At 40.2% G+C, this 22,089-nt stretch overlaps 1 protein-coding gene across 1 annotated transcript in view; it reads right to left on the bottom strand.

Annotated features, from left to right (window-relative positions):
* The window catches only part of LOC117993124 (facilitated trehalose transporter Tret1-2 homolog), a 53,930-nt gene extending 38,621 nt beyond the window's left edge, over positions 1–15,309 (bottom strand). Inside the window, exon 1 of the mRNA XM_069506589.1 lies at positions 15,189–15,309. The gene's annotated coding sequence lies outside the window, so the exon portion shown is untranslated. The remainder of the gene's footprint in view (positions 1–15,188) is intronic.
* Positions 15,310–22,089: the final 6,780 nt, after the last annotated feature.

Here is a 22,089-nt window from a genome sequence, read left to right as displayed (position 1 = left end):
CGACCTCCGATTAGAAGGCGAACGTCCTAACCACTATGCTATCACAGCTTATATAGCACTAGATGATGCCCGCGACTTCGTCCGCGTGGATTTAGTTTTTGAAAATCCCGTGGGAACTCTTTGATATTCCGGTATAAAAAGCAGCCTATGTCCTTCCCCGGGAAGCAAGCTATCGCTGTACCAAATTTCGTCAAAATCGATTGAACGGATGGGCCGTGAAAGGCTAGCAGACAGACAGACAGACACACTTTCACATTTTTTTTATTTTTTTTTATTCAGATACAAGTTAGCCCTTGACTGCAATCTCACCTGGTGGTAAGTGATGATGCAGTCTAAGATGATAGCGGGCTAACCTGGAAGGGGTATGGCAGTTTTTATTAAACCCATACCCCTTTGGTTTCTACATGGCATCGTACCGGAACGCTAAATCGCTTGGCGGCACGGCTTTGCCGGTAGGGTGGTAACTAGCCACGGTTGAAGCCTCCCACCAGACATTTATAATATTAGTATGGATAGTATGGATAAAACATAGTAATTTGTTACTAGTAGAAACAAAATACTATGTTTCATCCATACTAATGTTATCATTTAGCAGTATACAAAATACAAGTGGTCGCGTTTATCATTTTGCCCCAGATGGCGTCGGAACAAAGTGCTGGACTTTGTATCGACTATCGACTGAGGTAGATGACTCCTTTATCGACGCCGCCATATTCTTGTGGACCTATAGCACAGAGTGTAGGGCTATCTACTCATCTGCTTAAAGGGCCTCAATGGCACCGATTCCGTTGTCTTTCTCTAAACTAAATTTAGAGTATCTGCATCCCTTTCTTTTTAACAATGCTAAAAAGGGACAGAACATGAACTTTACATTTAAAGACTCTAAATTTTAGTGCATGCTACAAATTTAAACAGTAGGCTCGCGACTGTGCGTAGAATCACAGGTTTTATCATCTAAAAATTAAATTTAAAACTGTCAAACTGCGACTGTACTTTTCATATTACATTAGTAAGAAGATGATACCACTACTCTAAAATTAGGATGTGCTCAGAATCAGTACCAATGAGTTGACTGAAAACCGAAAGGTTGACGGTTCAAACCCCGCCCGTTGCACTATTGTCGTACCTACTACTAGCACAAGCTTGACGCTTAGTTGGAGAGGAAAGGGGAATATTAATCATTTAACCAGTGATATTTAACATGGCTAATATTCTTTTAAAAAGAAGAATAAGAAAAGCGTGATCCCAATGCAGGCTTTGACCACTAGTCACTACCCATATTTTAAATGCCAAATTGTGTTTGTTTGTTGGTTTGTCATTCAATCACGTTGCAACAGTGCAACGGCCAGTAGGGCCAGTATAACACAATCCGAAAGAAAAAATAAAGGAATTGTTTTTAACCTCCCTGGCGCAGTAGAGGAGTTGAGAAGGAGTTGAGGGTCTACTACCCTCAACTCAAATTGCTCCTGCCGTGAATCAAACCCAAGACCTCCCACTAATATACAGGGTGTAACCAGAACGCTGGCAATAACGAAGACAGGTGATAGTAGTGATGATTACTGATATGATACCACAAAAAAACGCGAAAAAAACGATTAAAAAATCTTATAATTTTGTAAAAGTTTACGATAAATTGCAAATAAAACATCTGACTTACGCGAGAGTTGGAAAAGTAGGTCCTCGTAGGTCACTTGGAGTCAATGCCGTGGCGTAGGTGGGTCATTGACCCGAGTTTTGTAGTATAACAATAACGCTAAGTTTTTGCTAGCGTTCTGTTTACACCCTGTATTAGTGGGAGGTCTTGGGTTTGATTCTCAGCTGGAGCGATTTGAGTTCAGCACAGTGTTCTCCACTGCGTCATGGAAGTCGCCTTGAAACGATGACCGAACATGAATTTTATAATTTGGACATACAGTTAACATTCTCCATTCTAAGCATAGAAAAAAATAAAATCTATAAATAGAACTAAAATGACTCAAACTTAACAGTTTTTTTCACAAAAAACGCCCAAAAACAGCCCAATCTAAAATGTTTCCACGCCATGAGGAAACGAAAATAATCAATTATTTGTACAAAAAAAACACAATTAGAGTACAATTCCTAATAAATGCGATATTTTGATTCCGTAACTAATTGATTATTTAAGTTTACCGTTTCCGTGTGTTAGACACGCGCTGAAAATAGGTGTCTATTCAGACGAACCACAGCTCTGGCAAGTGGCCATTGACTTATATATTACTTCGTATGGACAGGGCCATTGAACAAACAAAATGGCACCGTCTCATTGGTGCTTTAGCACCAATGCAACCTCAGTGACGTCTGGAATTCGCACGGGTCGTTCATTAGTATCTAAGAGGTGGCACTGATTTATTTGGTTCTAAAACAAAAAAAATGGAAATTGCTGGACAGTTTCATACTGATGACGAGGTTCTTTATGGTGTACACTATCATGAATTAAGTTTTTTCTGTACATGATTTTATTAATATTCCGACTTATTTTTTTACAATTTTTTTTTATATGTTTAGTTTCATATAATACTCAGCCAGTAATCGCTTTATTTCAGGCCTGGATTGTAATGTACTCTTATTGTTAACCTGAACTATGCCATCGTTATGTAAACTTTGTATTTTTTTGTTATTTTTGTTTTTCATACATTTTATTTTTGTTTTCCATACCTGTTGTCGCACTTGTGCTTGCCGCTTTTTTAAAGCGGAAGCTACGTGACAACTATCGGAAAAGTTTTATGAACGCCACAGAAGTGACATCTCGGCAAAGGAATGACATTCGAGAGTTCTACACTTCGTTCCCTCCCTGCGAGCTGTCAACTGTCAAGGGACCGTCACAGTTTGGTTCGTGGGACTTAACGTGTATTTTAAGGTTATATTCAGGATATATTCTCAAATAGTATTGTAAATGTAAAAGATCGTTCCAGGGTAAGGTGTTGCAATAAATGTATATACTTATGTGATTATAATATCCTGGTTTGCTTTTATCAGAAGTGTTCGAACTACGCCTACGAAATGCCACGGGAACGCAAACGAAGATCGAGAAAGTCTCCCACGAGCTCGAGTTCATCGGATTCCAGCTCTAGTAGCAGTGAAAGTGAGCGGAAACGACGCAAAAACAAGCGAAGGCGTAAAGGATCGCAAACCGTGAGTCAGAGTGTTGTGTTGTCATCAGTGATTCCCGAATTTGACCCACTCGTAGATAGTATAGATATGTGGATTAACGTTGTTGAGTCCAACGCCAACTCGTTTGGCTGGTCTGATAATATGATAAAGTATCAGGCCCTCCAGAAATTGCGTAATACCGCCAAAATGTGGCTAGATTCGTTGCAAAAAAATGAAACCAGGTGGACCAAGTGGAAGTGGAGGCAATGGCGTGATACACTGTCTGACACGTTTCAAGTTAGAAGGAATATGTTTAGCTCCCTTAAAGAATTGATAGATACAAAGCCTTCACCAAATCAGTCATTATATGAATTCTATTTTGAACAAAAAGCGAAAATAGATCGGTTACAATTAGGGTTCCATGAGCGTGATATTATTTCAATAATTGTAGGATCTATTGGCGATGTAAATATTAGTGTAGCAGCCGAAGCAGGCAATTTCCGATTCTGTGATGACCTAGCATCCTTTTTACACGGCAAAACCCACACTCCTAGTGGAAAAGAAGCCCCTCAAAGGAATTTAGTAACACATAGGCTTCCTTTTCGACTTCTTCAACCAGGGGGCCCGATTAAATCTGAAACTTTTGCAAGTACTAGCAATGCCCTTAATACTCCAAATATGGGTCTAATTTGTTACTGTTGCGGGGTAACTGGGCACAAGAAGATTACCTGCCCAGTTAAGGACAATGCTAGGTGTGTCTTATGTAACAGAATAGGACATTTAGAGGTAGCCTGCAAATCGACACTAAAACGGAAGGCTGAAAAGGACGTTGAGGTGAAAATGATTTCTAATATAAAAACAAAAGAAAAATTTTTCAAGAAAGTGTTGGTAAATGATGTCGATAGTGAAGCCTTCTTTGATATGGGCAGCGATTGTTCTTTAATTACAACTGCCTTAGCGATTCAACTAAACTTACAACCTTTTCCCTTGAGTAGTCCAATAAATTTGGTAGGGTTTACGAATGATTCATCGGTTCAAGTGACAGAGGCTGTAGCTGCTACACTTCATGTAGATTCCGTAGAGTTAATCATTACACTTTATGTAATTAACGCGCTTTCTGGTTGTGACATTCTAATCGGAAGAAACTTTACTGAAGATAGAAGTTTAATGTATGTGCGTGTGGGAGATACATTAACCTTTCAATCAGTGCAAGCTTTAAACATTTGTAGGGTTAACACCACTAGTAATGTACCCAGTGAACACGAAACGATTTTAAGCAATATTTTATCGAAGTACACCCAATCTTTTTCGGAAGATCTCTCATGCCTGGGTAAAACTTCCTGTGTCGAATTAGAAATACAGTTGACTACGAATAAACCCATTTGTCAACGACCGTATAGAATGTCAGAATCAGAAAGAGCAATTACGCGAGAAATAACTGACGATCTCTTGAAAAACGGAATCATTCGTAACAGTAACTCAGCGTATGCAAGTCCAGGCCTCTTAGTGAACAAAGCGTCTGGAGCTAAAAGGTTATGTGTCGACTATAGACAACTGAATAAAATAACCGTCAAAGAAAAATACCCTATGCCTCGAATAGAAGACCTCATTGACAGACTGCAGGGATGTAAATTTTATACTTCTTTAGACTTGAAAAGTGGGTACCACCAAATTTGTATAAAAGATGAGGATGTGCACAAAACTGCGTTCATTACAAACGATGGGCATTATGAGTATTTGCGAATGCCTTTTGGCGTTTGCAACGGGCCAGCGGTTTTTCAAAGGCTTATGAATACCGTTTTAGGTAACCTACGTTTTGGGAGAGTGATATGCTACATGGATGATTTACTAATCGCCACTAACAGTTTCGAAGAAAATGTAGTTTGTTTAGAAATGGTCCTAAAATTACTCATTAAGAACGGACTGACAATTAATTTAGATAAATGTTCATTTTTCAAAGAGCAAGTGACCTTTTTAGGTTATGATATTTCAGAAAAAGGTATTCGTCCAACTGCTCATAAACTCGATGCTATTGAAAGGTACCCCACTCCAAAGAACATCCATCAACTAAGACAGTTTTTAGGACTGATAAATTATTTTCGAAAATTTATTCGAAACTGTGCGCTTCTCTGCAATCCCTTAACTAATTTGCTAAAGAAAGAGGCTGTCTGGCAATGGGGCCCTTACCAAGATCAGGCTTTAAAAAACATAAAAGATGCATTAATTAATAATGCAGTGTTAAATGTATTCGATCCAAACTTACCCATTACACTGTATACTGATGCTAGTCGTGATGGAATAGGATGTATACTAATGCAGTCTACTGAAAATGGAGAAAAACCAGTGCATTTTTATAGCCGGCAAACTACTAATGACGAAAAGAAATTTCATTCGTTTGAACTAGAGCTTTTAGCTATTGTAGCAGGGTTACAAAAATTTCGCCACTACCTGTTAGGAACTAATTTCAAAATTACCACCGATTGCAACGCTGTGCGCCACGCGTTAAGTAAAAAAGAAATAATACCGCGAATAAGTAGGTGGGTATTGTATACTCAAGAATTTACGTTCGAAATTGTTCATAGAGCCGGGTCGCAAATGCAGCACGTGGACGCGCTAAGCAGAAACCCTGTTAGCGACGTCGATAACGTGTCGGCAGTAGTTGAAAACGTGAACACTATAACCGAAGGTGACTGGTTGTTGTCAGTTCAATTACAGGACCCCAGTATCTGTAGCATTCGTGACATTATATTGTCAGGTGAGGCCGAATCAAATAAACAAATATTTAATCAATATGAAGTATTAGGTAACAAAGTTTATCGTAAAACAGAATTTGGGCGACGTTGGTTAGTACCAAAGTCATGTGTATGGTATGTCATTCGAGCTAATCACGATGATGTGGGACACTTTGCGGTAGACAAAACTGTAGAAAGAATTAAATCAAAATATTGGTTTCCGCGCTTGAAGAAAACTGTTACAAAATATATTAAAAACTGTTTAAACTGCATATATTACAAAAATATTCATGGAAAAAAACCAGGTAAATTATATCCAATTCCGAAACACGCTAGGCCCTTCCACACGCTTCACATTGATCACCTTGGTCCATTTGTCAAAACCACACAGGGTAACTGTTATCTACTGGTACTGGTCGATTCATTCACCAAATTTGTTTTTATCTCCGCCGTCAAAACCACCAAAAGTAAGGCTGTTGTTAATGAGTTAAATAAGATATTTAAAGTATTTGGTAATCCAAAGCGGTTGGTATGTGACGCCGGTACGGCATTCACATCAAGATTATTTAATAAATATTGCAAAGAGCGAAACATTAGGGCTCATATTATCGCTACAGCTGTACCGCGCTCGAATGGTCAGGTAGAACGGTATAATCAGACCATTTTAGAAGCATTACGTAGTATGGGTGCTGATACTGAGAATAATAAATGGGATCAACATATAACTAACATACAGCAAGGCATAAATAGTACAATTAATAAAACCACATCTGCTGTACCGAGTGAAGTATTTTTTGGGTATAGAATTCGGATGAATAATGATATGACCACTGATGATAATAACGTGGAACATTCTGTTGACGTCACTGCTCTGAGAAATACGGTCGATGCTAACATTAGGAGAGAGGCTGAAAAACAAAAAGCTTTTTTTGACGCCAAAAGAAAAGACGCACCTAGCTATTCTGTTGGAGATTTGGTGGTGCTGAAAATTCCTAGTCACTCCAGTGACGGTCAAAGCCGCAAACTGCTACCTCTCTATAAAGGCCCATTTCAAGTGGTGAAGGTTCTAGGTAACGACAGATACCAAGTAGCGGATATGAGGGGAGCTGAAAGATCATCAAAGCATTACGATGGTACTGCATGTGTAGAAAATATGAAACCGTGGGTCCACGTGGCTGATTTAAACCCGGATGTTGTCAAGCATAAAAGTCATTTTTAAACAAAATATTTCGGTAACTATAAGAGTATTTACTATTTACATTAAAATAAAGTTTTAATTTGCAAAAGTTTAAAGTTTAATGTCTGAAATGAATGAGTATATCTCTTGTTAGTTTTTTTTTTTCTTGGTCTAATGTAATCGCTTCAACATGGCGGATAGCATTAGAGGAGTTGGTTACCGATGACCAAATTGCAACAGGTATCCATGCTGTTAGTGAACGCTGTTGTAGTGTTGGGATCGATTCTGCAGACTGCCGCAGGCATTCATTGTGAATGCTGTCGTAGTGTGAGAATTGGTTATGCAAACTGCAACAGGTATCCATGCTGTTAGTGAACGCTGTTTGTAGTGGGTGGTGATACACGGCTAGGATGATCCTGAACATCATCTAGCTCAAACCACAGGTGATACAAGCCAACCCCTCCTTTGCAATCCAATGAAGAAGTAAAACTGTAACAGGCATCCATGCTGTAAGTGAACGCTGTTGTAGTGTTGGGATTGATTCTGCAAACTGCCGCAGGCATTCATTGTGAATGCTGTCGTAGTATGAGAATTGGTTACGCAAACTGCAACAGGTATCCATGCTATGAATTCTGTTGTAGTGAGTGCTGATCCACGGGTAGATGATCCTGTATGAACATCATCTAGAACTCGTGTATCAACGTCATGTTGTGTCACTTGATTCCTTGAATCTGATTCGTGTTAATGTTTTCAGCTCTTCATTAGACCAGTACGCTGTCCGAGGGCGAACGCGTCACCAGGACGGCCGGATGTTGTCGCACTTGTGCTTGCCGCTTTTTTAAAGCGGAAGCTACGTGACAACTATCGGAAAAGTTTTATGAACGCCACAGAAGTGACATCTCGGCAAAGGAATGACATTCGAGAGTTCTACACTTCGTTCCCTCCCTGCGAGCTGTCAACTGTCAAGGGACCGTCACAGTTTGGTTCGTGGGACTTAACGTGTATTTTAAGGTTATATTCAGGATATATTCTCAAATAGTATTGTAAATGTAAAAGATCGTTCCAGGGTAAGGTGTTGCAATAAATGTATATACTTATGTGATTATAATATCCTGGTTTGCTTTTATACCTAATAATATTATGTAGGTACCGTATTGAATATTATGACTAGATCCCGCTATCTGCTGTAATTCGATAAGATGGACCCCTGCATGGTAAACAAAAATCCATACTAATATTATAAATACGAAAGTGTGTCTGTCTGTCTGCCTGTCTGTCTGTCTGTCTGTCTGTCTGTCTCTCTGTCTGTCTGTCTGTCTGTCTCTCTGTCTGTCTGTCTGTCTGTCTGTCTGTCTGTCAAGAAACCTACAGGGTACTTCCCGTTGACCTAGAATCATGAATTTTGGCTGCTAGCTTTTCACGGCTCAACCGTTCAACCGATTTTGACGAAATTTGGTAAAGAGGTAGCTTACAACCCGGGGAAGGACATTAGGCTACTTTTTATCCCGGAAAATTTAGGAGTTCCCACAGGATTTTTAAAAACCTAAATCTAAGCGTACGAAGTCGCGGGCATCAGCTAGTATGGAATAAAAATCACTAAGTAGGTACTTTACTAGTCACTACCCAATTAATATTATAACAAATGCGAGAGTATCTGTTTGTTCTTTTGTTCTTCAATCACGCAACACAGCGACGCAACGGATCAGTATGATTTTTTGCATGGCTAATATAACTGTTAATGACCTGAAGAGTGCTTCCTTTCTCCCTAAAATCTAGCCTTTCTTCCCGAAAATCAAAGAGTTCCTACGGGATTTTTTACCAACGTAGATCCAGGCGGACCTCAGCTAGTATCACTACGCAGCGTTATAAATGCGAAAGTGTGTTTGTTTGTTTGGTTGGTTTTTCTAAAGCAAACAAACTTATAGATATTTTTGTACTTTTTTTTTTGTAATGTATGTACTTATACGAAAATTATCTTCTTCTTCTTCTTCTTATTTTGCTTTATGGCTTTCAGTAGGTAGTGCCACACCGAGCACAATGCACTTCGCCAATGTCACGTAGAAAAAATTATCTTTTTGTAATCTAAATATATAAAATGTAAAGGTGACTGACTGACTGATCTATTGACAGCTCAAACTATTGGACGAATCAGGCTGAAATTTGGCATGCAAATAGCTATTATGACGTGGGCATCCGCTAAGAAAGGGTTTTTGTAAATTCAACCCCTAGAGCGGTGAAATAGGGGTTTGAAATTTGTGTAGTCCACGCGGACGAAGTCGCGAGCATAAGCTAGTCTCCTACACACTTAGAATGGTCTTCTCAATTGAAATGCCGATATCAACTAGAGTCAATGAACTAAGAGAAAGGGCATCCATCGTCTCCCTTCAAGGCCTAAGTGGAAAGTAAAGTAAATGTATGGTTTGTATTGCACTTTCATGCAGTACAAAACGCGCGTTCTTAACAGGTTTGCTTTTTCCCTAATTGCTTTTGTCTATTTGAGTTGAGGGCTCTTTCGAGGGAAGTGTATCCGCAGCGCGCTCCATATAAATGTAGATTGATTCTCTAGACAAGGTACCAAGTTGTGACCAAATCAAGACAAATAATATTCAACACCAAGCATCAAGACCGGGAGCCGCAGCAGAAACAGCTGAAAACGGCAAGCGGCGCAAGTTTGCCTCTCTTATCGAAAGTTATATTTTTGTTCTGTTTGCCGTGGAGACCCTGGGGCCATGGAGTCTCAGTGCTAAAAAAAATTTACGACAAATTTCACCGCGAGTGCAGGCATCTGGTGACAGAAGGGCTGGCTCATTTTTTGCGCAACGGATTAGCCTAGCTGTCCAGCGCCGAAATGCAGCCAGTATTCTTGGCACCATTCCACGCGGGCATGATTTGTATAGTAATTACTAATTAGATAAGGCTAACTTAAAGTTTTATTGTAATATTTTCATTAAAATCGTATCTTTGATTTCACGTCACCCATATCCTATTCAGGATCAAAACGTAGAGCTTCCTCACTCTAGTTCACTCTGTCGCAGTCAAAAGCTAACTTGTCATCAAATAAACTGATGCTAATTTAATTTCGTCATGTTGTTTACTTGAATGCAGTGTTTTTGTCACTTGTAATGTAATCAATTTGTTCAATGGACTTTCCGGTCGCGAATTGTATTTCAATGAATCATTGAATCTGTATGATTTATAGTTTATACCAATTTAGTAATTTAATTGAGAAACATAACAAATACATAGTTTACCTTATAAAGTGTACACATTTATGAATTTAACATTTTTTAATAAACATTTATAAATGACTTTCAACTATATCCATGAGAAAAAATCACGTATATCCGTTAATCTGTCCTTGCGTGATAGAAGGACAAAAATCGTTAAAAATGCAAGCCATCCCACAAGCACCGTTTATTTTCCAGGATAAAAAGTAGTCTATGACACACTCCAGCTCTAACTACTTATATCCATGAAAAAAATTACGTTGTTCCATTGCTCCGTTGTGACGTGATCGAAGGACAAACCAATAAACAACAAACAAACACACATTCGCATATATAATATGGATAGTGATAAGTGTAGCCCAATTATCAACACGATCAACCCATCGAGCGCGCGACGGCCCATTAGTCTACGGGTCTCCTCTCAGATTCAGAAGGGATTAGGCCATAGTCTGACACGCTGGCTCAATGCGGATAAGCAGACATAACATTGCAGAACTTTCAGGCATGTACGTTTTCTCACGATGTATTCCAGCACCGTTTAAGCAAGTGACATTTTATTACTTAAAACGCACATAACTTTGAAAAGTTAGAGGTTCGTGCCCGGGATTGAACTCCCTACATCCTGAACCGATGTCTTAACCACTAGGCTATCACCGCTGTTGGCCATATCTAGGCCAATACCATGTACAGAAAGTAATGTACATCGGCCATTAGAATAAAATTACGGCTTTGTAGAACGTTGTCTCTGTCACTCATACCTATAAGACGTTTTGTCGGTCTCATCGACGGAGACAACGCTGTACAAATCTGCTATCTCCTTCTAAAGGTCGATGTACATTACTTTCTGCCGCGTACTGTAACTAACACTAGACCGATGTGAAATTAATGTTAAGTAGTTTGGTGGCGTCGAAACAAGCAACAAGTGCGTATAGTCCGCGACAGGTCGAAGTGGCAATCAGGGGGATGTGGGGGCACGCCACGTACACTCGCACGTAAACCGTACTAGCTCGCACCGGGTTCGTGCGGGGGCTGTACGGGTGTGCGGGGCGTTCTTTCCCCGATTGCCATCTCTACCTGTCGCGTGCTATAGTTATAGTACCTAATTGCCGCGTGTTATAGCTCATCAAGCTGCCATCTTGGACCGGCAATAAATAGCAGGTTGCGCCGGCGCCGCTGCCCTAGCCGCTAGCGCCACTGGGCTAGGGCTGTCAACTATCCTAATTCCTAAAATATAAAACACAAACAATGTTTCTACATCTATGTCCGTTATAGACTTTAAACCAGCCAACCGATGTGCCTCAAACTGTTTCATTAGAAAGGCAAAGATGGTTTTGGACCACTAAAACAATGCATTAAGTACTTTTTGCGCAATACTTGGTTTGTCCTTCAATTACGTCTCAACGAACAAATGGGTTAATGTGTTTTTTGCAGGGATAGGAGTTAAAGAACTGAAGAGTCACATAGGCTACTTTTGATCCCAGAAAATCAATGAGTTCCCAGTAACAACAATCGTCTGTTAGACTGTTTCTACCGTTACTAGGTCATGTCATCCTCGATTAAGTAGATAGTCTTAAGTAGCAAAAGTTAAAAGTGCCAACCCTACGCATCATCAGCGTCCGGTATGCAATGGAAATAGCACACCCAGTTTATGGGGAACCACCCTGTCTTGTGATGCAGTCAGCATTCTGATCAATGAACAGAAAAACCAGGCCTTTTCATATAGAATGGGTGCTTACTGCAACCATAGGTATAGTTCCTGACAAGTGACATCGGCAAACAGGGTGGGGGCGCCCCACACACCCGCACAGCACCCCGCGTTAGCATGGTGCGGGATAGCGCGGGTGCGGAGTAGGCGTTCTCCCCTCCACGACTCACCTCATACCCCGATTGCCATCTCGATCTGTCGCGTACTATACATAGTTTTGCATCATTATTCCTCATGCTTGAATGCTTACTCTTCCGCAATCTGCGTTTCCTATCAAATACAATCCGGGTATGCTTAGAACAAGAGTGAATAGGTATCTTCTGGATAAACGCGTCCCAACGTGGGCCATATCTTCACTTTCCCTCAGGTAACTGTGGTCAAGCCTAATAAAGTGAATAAAAAAACATTATTTTTGTAATTCACAATAAGAATTAAACGATAAACGCTATAAAAAAAATTTTTTAACTCAGAAACAAAAACATTTACTGATACTTATAATTAAGCTTACATTGCTTTTGAAGGCCAATAAAAGGTACTTTTACTACCCCTACTTTCGCACCCAGTCAATGTGAAGCTGGTTCACGCCGCGCCGTAGCGCGTTGGCTCAGCAAACGGGAAATCTATTTTCTCTAAAGTATATTTAGTTCACATCACTTCAATGCTGACTTGACTCATTGTCACTACGTCTAGAGGTCGTCTATGATATGCGACTTTTTGACTATAATTTTTTGTTGTTCTTTCATATAATAAACCGGTACCTACTTACTGTTTTTTCTTAACATCGTATTTTTACAGTTTTACGGATATAAAACAGTACATATTTTTTTTTCATTTTCTCATATTCATTTTCAATATCTTAGCAAAAACTAGGACTTGCTACTTATATACCTACATTTAGATTTGCCTAATAGGTACTTTAAACAAGTAGGTAGTTTGTTTGTTTTGTTTGAAAAATATCTGTTAGTAACTGACTTCGTCCGCTTGGACTACACAAATTTCAAACCCCTATTTCACCCTCTTAGGGATTGAATTTTCAAAAATTCTTTCTTAGCAAATGCCTGTCTCCATGCCAAATTTCAGCCCGATCCTTCCAGTATTTTGAGCTGTGCGTTGATAGATCAGTCAGTCAGTCAGTCAGCTTTTCGATTTTGTGTTGGAAATAAAGGTAGGTAGGTAGGTATACTAAATCTAATCGATGTCAGACAACAATCAGTGGCCCTACCGCGGTTGTTTGACAGCTACAATGTCACGATCGTAATCATCTCTGATTGGTCAATGCTCGCTCACTATTGGCCACAATGCATTGTTGCAACAAGAATCGCACAAATTCAGCCAATCAGAACAATTGAGATTGTAATAATGATTGATGCAGGTTTTAGACAATCGCCCTACAGGTGTACTTACTGACTTACATTACTACATGTAAACCGAAGGCCATTGCAATCATGATAATGAACATTACATCAGATATTACGATAACACTGTCGAAATGAAATGAAATGAAAAGTTCCACTCTCTTTTGAACATGTAGGTTGGTGATACGTATACCTACCTACTATACTTGTTTCAGATTGCAATATTTTGCAAATATGAACTGACGAAGCTTTTTTTACTTAACAAACCTTTCGAAATTTTAAGCACGTAGCTAAGTACCTACCTACTTTTAAGGGTTCCGTACCTCAAAAGGAAAAACGGAACCCTTATAGGATCACTTTGATATTCGTCCGTCGGTCCGTCAGTCTTTCTGTCTGACGGTATGTCAAAAAACCTACAGGGAAATTGGTAGGTAGGCTTTATAGCACAAGTAAAGGAATAAATCCGAAGTCCGTGAATTTGTGGTTACATCACACAAAATAATTAATATGTGTTCACGAAAAAATTATTTTACTAAATCACAATTCAGAGATAGCTATGACGCAGTCCGTCATTAACTTGCAGTGTTCTACAGAAAGTGTAAGGTATTGTATCTTGTACGATGGTACGGAACCGTGTGCGAGTCCGACTCACACTTGACCGGTTCTTTTCTTAAGGTAAAGAATATTCGTAGCGCGCTCTATATTATAATAGCTAATTAAACACATCAATTCCGTCCGTTTACCAAAACACAAAGAATTTTTGGCAGTGGTCGCAGATATCTATTAATACTTACCTACTTTACTAAATTTTCCATTCTGATGAAAAGCCCAGCTGATTACCATTTCATAAAAAAACAACCATTTGCTTATTCAACGTATACGCAAGTCGTAGATCACCCTTGACCGGTTTGGGAGATTTTAAGGGTGATAGAGGCATATAGAATTTGTCTCTTTACTTATTGAATGACCCTCGTAATTAAGTAGGTATTAAGTATTTCATGCACTGATGTGCGTTCCTGTAGGTACTGTGCGTTCCTGTAGGTACTGTGCGTTCCTGTAGGTACTGTGCGTTCCTGTAGGTACTGTGCGTTCCTGTAGGTACTGTGCGTTCCTGTAGGTACTGTGCGTTCCTGTAGGTACTGTGCGTTCCTGTAGGTACTGTGCGTTCATGTAGGTACTGTCAGTTCCGGCCAGTGAAAAAGCGCTCATTGAAATTGCGTCCAGCTCATTAGCTCCGGTATCTTGCGGTCACGCACAAGGAACTGGAAGGCGTTCTAAATTGTCTATTTATTGCAAACTCACCCACCAATGACAAATTGGCCAAAATTTATTGTTGCTTGTCAACTAGCTGATGCCGGCAATTTCGTCCGCGTGAATTTAGGTTTATTAAAAAAACTAGCTTATGCCCGCAACTTCGTCCGCGTGGACTACACAAATTTCAAACCCCTATTTCACCCCCTTAGGGGTTGAATTTTCAAATATTCTTTCTTAGCGGATGCCTACGTCATAATAGTTATCTGCATGCCAAACAGCCTGGTTCGTCCAGTGGTTTGAGCTGGGCGTAGACAGATTAGTCACTCAGTCAGTCAGTCAGTCACGTTTTCCTTTTATATACTTATTTAGATGAGTGCGTCCGTCGTTCCAATTTTTTTCTCGTCTACCTATATCTTTTATGATAAACTTTAGGTAAATTAAGTAGGTGGGTACTCTTTTCACTTCAAGGGAAGTAAATATTGTGGAACTGGCAGGATTCGAACCTGCGTCTCCCCAGAGTATCGCCCCTTTGGCGTATAATTAATATTATTTTTAATACATTGTCAACTCTACCAAATTAGTAAAGCGAAAACATAACAAATCATACAGATATCGATAAAAACTGACCTGGGGCGCTACATCGAGCAAATCTGATCACTGCACTGGCACAAAAGTCAACACACTAAACTTTGATTCAACTGATGGTAAGTTAATGATAGCTCAAGTTAAGAATTAACCGAGCGGTCTGTGGTCGCATTCGTAACTCACCGTATACCTAATACTTACCTACTCGACCGTCGAGTGAGAGTAGGTACATAGTGCTGGGATACGGTGGGGATTCTGTAATTTTATCGATAGTTTAAAAAAAAATACCGCATTAAACAAGGCGTAACTAAAGAATAAACACATGACTGCCCTGCAAAAAATTAATAGGTACCTACCTAATTAAGTAGGTACCTACTTCTTCTTCAAGTGCCATCTCCTACCGAGGTTTTTTTTTGTATGTTTCGCTGGCAATTTTCGACATGGTTATCGGAGACTGTATAGCTTAACACGGCATTTTTTTTACCTTTTTCTTTTTAGATTGTCATGAAACAGGTTGTTTTTCTTTGTACTGTGATCAAGGTTCTCGAGCCAGGATATTCGTCTACGGCTAGGTCTACGTCCTACGGCCAGGTCTACGTCTAATTAAGTACCTAATTAGGTAATTAAAATTCTCAGACAGGGCGCGTTTGTAACCCTCGTAGCTTTAGTTTTACGCTCGCCTAATAATTTATCAAATCCAACAACCGACCATCAAAAAATGTAATTTATTGCCTATCCATACTAGTCCATACTAATCCATACTAACATTATAAATGCGAAAGTGTATATGTCTGTCAGCTAGTTTTTCACGTTCCGTTCAACCGATTTTAACGGCGCGCGGCGGCTATCCACTGTATAACATTCATTGTGATCAACTAGGTAGCTAACCCACTATATTTTTATTATTACATACTTATAATAAAATTTAAAAACATTCCGACGAGTTGAGAACCTCCTTTTTTGAAGTCGTTAAAAATAGGTACTTGTGCTCTGTTACGAGTCGAACTACGTTTTATTGCTGGCACGATTTGCCGTTTTATGACACTTAAACCATGAAACTATGGCACGAAATGTCTAAGGAATGAAGAAAGGGTACAAATAAAATCAACAATTATTTTTAAGTATTTGTTGTTACAGTGGCAATAGAAATACATAACCTGTGTATTGAACTGTCTACTGTCTAAACTGCGGTTCATGACAGCCTGCTGTTCGGCCTGCTGACAGACAGACGGACGGACAGCGGAAGCTTAGAAATAGCACTCGTAAAACTATAGGGTGAAGTCTTGAAGGGTCCCGTTGGCACCTTTCGGAACTCTAAAAAAACGGGCCGAATTAAGAACCACCTCCTTTTTGAAAGTCGGTTAAAAAGGAGCAGCGCTTCTACTTTCGATTATTGGATCGTTATAAAAGTACATAATATAATGTACAAAATGACTTCTCTCGCGCCATTTTATTTTTAGTGTCCATGCCAGATTTTAGTCCTTATTTTAAAGGTGAATCGTACTCTTGACATGACACTTGACTCATAGAGTTAAAATGGCGCGTGAGAAGTCATTATATGTATGGACTATAGCTAGCTTTTTCAGTAGTCAAGTGTGACATCACTAGCGGAATCGCTGCGCTGGAGTGGTTTGCGCAAGTGCAAGCAACAGTTTCGCTGCGCTCGCGCAGCCGCGTCTGCATCATAGAGCAGAAACAAAGAGGAGTTGGCCTAAGCAACTGTGCACTGTGATTTTCAACTAGGTCCTGACGTCATCACTGTGGGCGGGGCCTTAGTTAGTATGCTGTCTGCGTTCGTCAGGTTCACATATATTGAGACTCGTATTATCGGTGTGTTTTCGCGTTTTTAAGAACAAAAGGATGAAGTGTTGTGTTTTATCGTGTCAAAGTTATTCAGACAGACGTTCTGATGCTATGAATGGTATCACATTTCATTTGTAAGTAATTTTATACGTAATTTCTACACTTATTGACATCTAGTGTGAGATAGCTGAACTATGTAGTGACATCAATATATCGATGTTAGGTCGCTAAGCGAGTAGTTTTGCTACTAACCCGCAGATGGAAAATTGAGAAGTGGGCGGCGTTCCACAACCCCTCACCCCGCAAAATGTCACTCGATATTTCATAGGGAAATCTTAATACAACATCTCCTCTTTGTTTCTGCTCTATGGTCTGCATTCATGCGAGGAAGGGTATGATCGCACTGAAGATATTTTTACTTTTAGGTACTTAGGACCAAATCAGTACAGGGACGATGTGTTATAGAAACGATCCATACTTAATATTATAAATGCGAAAGTGTGTCTGTTTGTCTGTCGGTCAGCCTGTCTGTCTGTCTGCTACCCTTTCACGGCCCATCTGTTCAACCGATTTTGACGAAACTTTGTACAGATATAGCTTCGGAATAGGCTACTTTTTATCTATGAAATAAAGATACATATTATAAAAGCCAAATAGTCAATGGTCAATAGTCAATTTATTGGTAAAAATATGTTTACAAGTCACATAAAATAAGAAATAAAAATTTTTGTTACAAAATATTGTAAACATTACTACTTATATTCATTAAAATAACATATTAATATTATTTCAATAAATTGCGACCGGTAGTGCGTAGGTAGTACCAATTCGACCTTCGATTCCGTTCAATTTGTGTAACAAATCTGCCTGCACTTTTGGTTCATCGGGGATACAAATTACAACTCACTTGCAGATGTTAAATAAATAATAATAATAAATTAACGTTTATTCGCTGGAATGTGGGTACATGTAGGACGTAGGTCTTACATCAGTTAAGTCACACCTTACACATTCTACCAGGTCCTGTAGGTCGATTTCGTAAAACCTGCATCAATCATTATTGCACTCGCAATTGTTGTGATTGGCTGAATTTGTGCGATTCTTGTTGCAACAATGCATTGTAGCGATTGTAGCCAATAATGAGCGAGCGTCAACCAATCAGTAGTGATTGCAATCGTGACATTGTGGCTGTCATTCTACCGCAATCGAGCAGTGGCCCTACCGCGGTTGTTTGACAGCTACAATGTTACGATCACAATCAGCTCTGATTGGTTAATGCTCGCTCACTATTGGCCACAATGCATTGTTGCAACAAGAATCGCACAAATTCAGCCAATCAGAACAATTGAGATTGTAATAATGATTGATGCAGGTTTTAGACAATCGCCCTACCGCTGCACCTCGACTGCGGGAAACCTGCAGAGGCGTCTCTAGCCCTTGTGGCGCCCGTGTGCAACCAGTACCCTGGCGCCCTCTAGTCTAGTAGGAGCAGGGTCAAAATGGAATACTATTAGTTATATTTTCAAACGGAAATTCGGATGCAAATGGTGCAATTTTAAATGATGACGGCGTAGGCCATAACACGAGCGCAGGGTCTTTGAGAGCGCCGGAATCGACGCATCTTTGGAGGTGTCGCATTAGAGGGCGCTCGGCGCCCCCTTAGACCCGGCGCCCGTGTGCGCCGCACACCCTGCACAAAAATCTCAATTGTTGTGATTGGCTGAATTTGTGCGATTCTTGTTGCAACAATTTCATTGTAGCCAATAATAAGCGAGCGTCAACTAATCAGTAGTGATTGCGATCGTGACATTGTAGCTGTCATTCTACCGCAATCGAGCAGCTGGTGTGCGAATGGTTAATAATTGCAAGTGTTCCAATCACCTCTGTACTGTTAGTCCTATCTATAAGAGATCCGTAGGACAACCAGAGTAACCGACATATAGCTACTAACCTATAGCTCAGCGGGTGGCGAAACTGAAGTGGCAATAGGCAGCCCACATAATATCTCCAAGGGCACTTGGGTTTCCACTCGCTCAAAACCCGAAGAGACTGCGACCAAATTGGTACAATTTGCAAGATTCTTAGGGGTGTGATCGACTGCTCTGAACTACACAACAAGCTCTGCTGCATTTATGCACCCTCTAATTACAGCTATCTCCGCCACCGCTCCAAATTTTTCGTAAGTCCGTTTAGTCGCACGGTAGCGCGCTCCGGTCAGTGGTCACCCATACCGCGCACTTTGGCTGCGCTCAACGCGCTGCTGAAGGAGTCCCCTCGCTGTGACATATTTGCTGACAAATGGGCTGACCTCATGGGTCAGATTTTGCACTTTTGTGAAAATTTATAATTTTGCTTTTTAAAATTTATAATTTTAACAATTTTTGTATGTATGTTTATGTTAGTTTGTACTCGTAGTTTAATTAGTGTAATTGGCTTTATGGCCGTTCTAATTAAATAATAAATAAATAAATAATAATAATAATAATAGTTCGAAAAACCGATAGACGTTGGGGTCCTAAGGCGCTGGAATGGCGACCTCGCACCGGTAAACGCAGCGTAAACCCAATATATACTTACCTATTTACTTTACCTATTATCCCGACCCGGGAATCGAATCAAGGACCTCGTCATCCGCAGTCGAACATCCACACCACTAGACCAACGAGGCAGTCAGGCAGAGAGGAACTCCAATATAGGCTTACAGTAAAGGAATCGGTCATTAACCCCCAACCCCCTATAAATAGGAGGCGGTCGTCTTAGCCACTGGGCTATTACCGCTCTAGTTAATCAACTTTTTTTTATTCAGATACAAGTTAGCCCTTGACTGCAATCTCACCTGGTGGTAAGTGATGACGCAGCCTCAGATGGAAGCGGGCTAACCTGGAAGGGGTCAACCCTCCACCTCCCATGGCCCCACCAACCTCTCGGTTATATGGGCCGAATCGCGGGAGGGCGCCCGTTCGGTACTTGCTCTTGGCATTTTCCCGGGGCGCCTTCTTCACTCCCTACAAATTATTTTGTCTCTTCCTTGTCCCTTATGCTCACTCTCCCCCCTTGGGGGCTAGACGTCACTAGCATAGCTGTGATCTTCGCCTGGAAGGGGTATGGCAGTTTTTATTAAACCCATACCCCTTTGGTTTCTACACGGCATCGTACTGGAACGCTAAATTGCTTGGCGGCACGGCTTTGCCAGTAGGGTGGTAACTGGTAACTAGGCACGGCCGAAGCTTCCCACCAGACCAGACCAGAAATTTACAAATAATAAAATTCCAAACCCCTGCCAGGAATCGAACCCGGGATCTCCCACTGATAAGACCACAGCGCTTACCACTGCGCCAGGGAGGTCGTCAAAATAGGTGAGGGTCCATTACAATGATGTCATTATAAACGAAGAGATCCTTGAATGTAAAGTTACGCCTTACGATACTTGCATAACAAAACGCATTCAATTATAATAAATGCGCCTGATGACCTCTCTCTCCTAGCAATGCGTACAGTACGGGCAGAAAATAATACACATCGGCCTTTGACTTTTGTCGGTCTCAACGACAGAGACAATGCTCTACAAATCTGCTATCTCCTTCTAAAGGCCGATGTACATTGCTTTCTTCCGCGTTGGTACTGTTCTTATTATTAGTCCATAGGCTAGATGGCAGAAGGAATCCATACTAATATTATAAATGCGAAAGTGTGTCTGTCTGTCTGCTAGCTTTTCACGGCTCAATCGTTCAACCGATTTTGACGAAATTTGCTACAAAGATAGCTTACATCCCCGGGAAGGACATAGGCTACTTTTTATCCCGGAAAATCAAAGAGTTCCCACGGGATTTTAAAAACCCAATTCCACGCGGACGAAGTCGCGGGCATCATGCTAGTAAAGCATAAAGCTGTCATTGTATACTTAATGGTGCTTTATGGTGGAAAAAATCGGTCAAGTGCGGACTTACACATGAAGGGTTCCGTACCATCTATCTTAAAGAAACAACACTTTTTTAAAAAATTTATGGCGACCATTTTGAAACTTCTATTATTGTCCGTTAATTGTAACTTGACGCGTGAGTAATATTATGTTGGCACCATTGCTCTGTTTCTTTATTCCTTAGAACTTAGGGTTTATTATTGAGTGATTTGCAATGGTGCCAACATGTTACTCACGCGTCAAGTTACGATGAACGGACAATATTTTCAATATTTGTTATTATAGCGGCAATAGAAATATACATTCTGTTACATTCTGAAAATTTCAACAATCTGCTTATTACCGTTCACGAGATACAGCCCGCTGACAGACGGACAGCGGAGTCTTAGTAATAGGGTCCCGTTGGCACCATTCAGGTACGGAACCCTGAAAAGCATCACTCAGAAAAGCAGATACTGAAATACCACGACCACGCTTACTACACATTGGCGCGCGCGTCGCTGTGGCCGTCCAGTTCCAGTGAGGTCATCATAAAACGTTATTACACGCCTATCTATAAAACGTTATTTTTTAATCATAATCATAATCATTTATTTATTTTATTATTATAAATTTTATTATTATAAAATTATATTTTTTTATTTTATTATATTACACGCCTATCTGTAAAACGTTATATTGCACGCCTATCTATAAAAAGAGAGCAACTACCCATTGTACTGTATTTGCTGTCTCGTAGCAGCCTAGTCTTTACACAATGTTTCACCAAAAAAACCGGCCAAATGCGTACATGCGGCCATACAGCGTATTTTTTCGACATTTTGCACGATAAATTAAAAACTATTGTGCATAAAAATCTAAATATATCAAAGGAAAAGCTGACTGACTGATCTATCAACACACAGCTCAAACTATTGGGCGGATCAGGCTGAAATTTGGCATGCAGATAGCTATTATGACGTAGACATCCGCTAAGAAAGGATTTTCGAAAATTCAACCCCTAAGGGGGTGAAATAGGGGTTCAAAATTTGTGTAGTCCACGCGGACGAAGTCGCGAGCATAAGCTAGTAAAATATAAAAATCTGTCTTAGAATGTACTACAGGTCTTTCTTCCCGTTCATATGATACACATTACACACCACGTGGCAATTGGTTTAATAATCTTACTTTAAATGTTGAAAATACTAATTAAGTATTTTTTGTTCATGAACACTTTATAAT

This window comes from Maniola hyperantus, chromosome 23 (assembly GCF_902806685.2).
Source record: "Maniola hyperantus chromosome 23, iAphHyp1.2, whole genome shotgun sequence".
NCBI lineage: Eukaryota > Metazoa > Arthropoda > Insecta > Lepidoptera > Nymphalidae > Maniola > Maniola hyperantus.
The sequence above is the reverse complement of the archived record's forward strand: the minus strand, read 5'-3'. Positions and strand labels throughout refer to the sequence as shown.